The sequence below is a fragment of the Parasteatoda tepidariorum genome, chromosome 8 (assembly GCF_043381705.1).
Source record: "Parasteatoda tepidariorum isolate YZ-2023 chromosome 8, CAS_Ptep_4.0, whole genome shotgun sequence".
Classification (NCBI taxonomy): Eukaryota; Metazoa; Arthropoda; class Arachnida; order Araneae; family Theridiidae; genus Parasteatoda; species Parasteatoda tepidariorum.
This window is the reverse complement of record NC_092211.1, coordinates 59,224,316-59,226,478: the sequence shown is the minus strand read 5'-3', so window position 1 is coordinate 59,226,478 and position 2,163 is coordinate 59,224,316.

Here is a 2,163-nt window from a genome sequence, read left to right as displayed (position 1 = left end):
TTCTGCTTTTGTGTGATTTTTTTTTTTTTACCCCTTCCCTCTTTATTCTTAAATGTTGTGCTGCTTTAGTTTTCTCTAGTAAGCAATTATATAGCTGTATTGCTTTACATAGGCCGTGGTGGTTAATTAAGGTCATTATCTTCATTTGCTACTATTGTGAAAACCTGGGGTTCAGTCTCCGGTGGTAGCTTGAAACCCATCCAGCTTGTCTCGGAGGTAAAGGTGGCCTCTGCGTAATGCTGTCTACATCGTCTCAGTCATGCTGCTGAGTCCTAACCTCCATGACCCCTGGCTCACAGCGGTCTGACGCAGGAATGTTTTACTATGATTTTTATCTAAGTAGAGTCTCAACATGATTGATTTGTCTTAGGAAATTGGCTTCAGTTTAAAAGGAAAAAATCTATTCCAAATAATTGTATTAGGTATATTTATCTAAGCTATAAATATTTGATATCATTAAACTACTTAAGCGTTTTGACTTTTTAAGAAGTTGTAATTAACTATTTTGCTTAAACTTTGCTCTGTTTTACATTTTCCACACAAGCATTTCACTGTCAAAATAAATGAGGAAAAGTTTGCGATATGATAATGTGGAATAATATAAATGGGGAAAAGATTGCAATATAATAATGTGGCATAATATAAATGCAGGGTTGCCACAGGCGACTATTTTCGACCTGAGGCAACTATGGAAAAAAATTTTTCTCCTGAAAAGTAGAAAAAGCAACTATTTTCAAGAAAAGGAGACTTCGGTGCTCTAGCAATTTTTTTTTTTGGGGGGGGGAATAAATTGGGTTGACAACCTGCGGCGCTATAGCTTTTGAACATAATAAATTTTTTTTTCTTAAAAAATTTGAATTGCAAATTTGAGTTATCACTTTTTATGATCTCAATTTGCGCAGATTCCGTTGTGAATCTATTTTGTTTCTTAATAGCCTTTTCAACAGCTATTGCTGCGAAGTTCTGCATGATTTTAAAGAACCCTATTTTTAGTACGATCTTATAATGCGTGAATTTCGAATATTAGTAATAACTTTTCAGTATATATATATTTGCTAAATCAATTGTTGATAAAAGGGAAAATTTTTAGAAAGAGTATGTTTTTTTTTTTAAACAAAAATTTTTTTTCTGAATTAATTCTAGTATTTAATTTTCTGCAAATATACTGATTTTGTTATATAAAAATTTAGTGCTAGAACACTAACGTTTATTTAAAAATTATCATATTGATCATCAATCTAAATGGATCATGGTATATTACAATGAAGTCATTTAATAAAATTTTAGTAATATTATTGAAAATTTTTTGTTCTTCAGGCAACTATTTTCATGCTCTAGGCTACTGGTAGCAACAATTTTGTTCATTTTTTTTCTGTGGCAACCCTGAAATGGGGAAAAGATTGCAAAAAACTAGCTGAGTGAAATATATATGAAGTACCTAGTAGAAAGAGTCAGAATTTAGCTAAAATATTTGCTGAATGAATTGATCGTCTTTTTTCTTGACATAGTGAACGTACAATTCCACCTCCAACTAGGTTTAATACAATTTTGAGTTTCATTTCCATATAGTTTCCTAACTTAAAAAATTTTATTCAGCTTAGAAATCAAGACAGAAACTTTCCATCTCCTTTGACTTTCTACGCACTAATGGGGGAAAGCCTATAGGAGCTAAGTCTCGGCCCCGTCAGGGGCGCGACTTTACACATTGTCAACTCCCGAGCACCTCCACTCGCCGCGGTTTTATTTGTCAACTGTTTCACCGCCTTATCTAGTAACCCTCACTCAGAGGCAACCCTACGCTCGCCTCAATACAGCACTCGCAAAAGTCATAAACGAATCTTCGCGCTCATGGATATTTTTAAAAGTTGCTTGTTGAATTAAGTTAAAATTTTATCCTCGTTTAAGACTAGAAAAATTCAAATAACGAGAACAAAATACTTCGTCCTTCTTTAAAGAAAGAGGAAGAAAAATTTACATACACACAATTATTTCAGTTAATTACATACATATTTCGATTAAAAAAATTTTCAAATAGAAACTATTCTTGTAAATTAAATAAAAATCTGGAGTAATAAAATATTTATATCTTCAGAATAATCAATTTCTTTTGAATATCTTAATTAATTAACAAAGTTTAAAAAAATAATCCCCTATATAAATCAT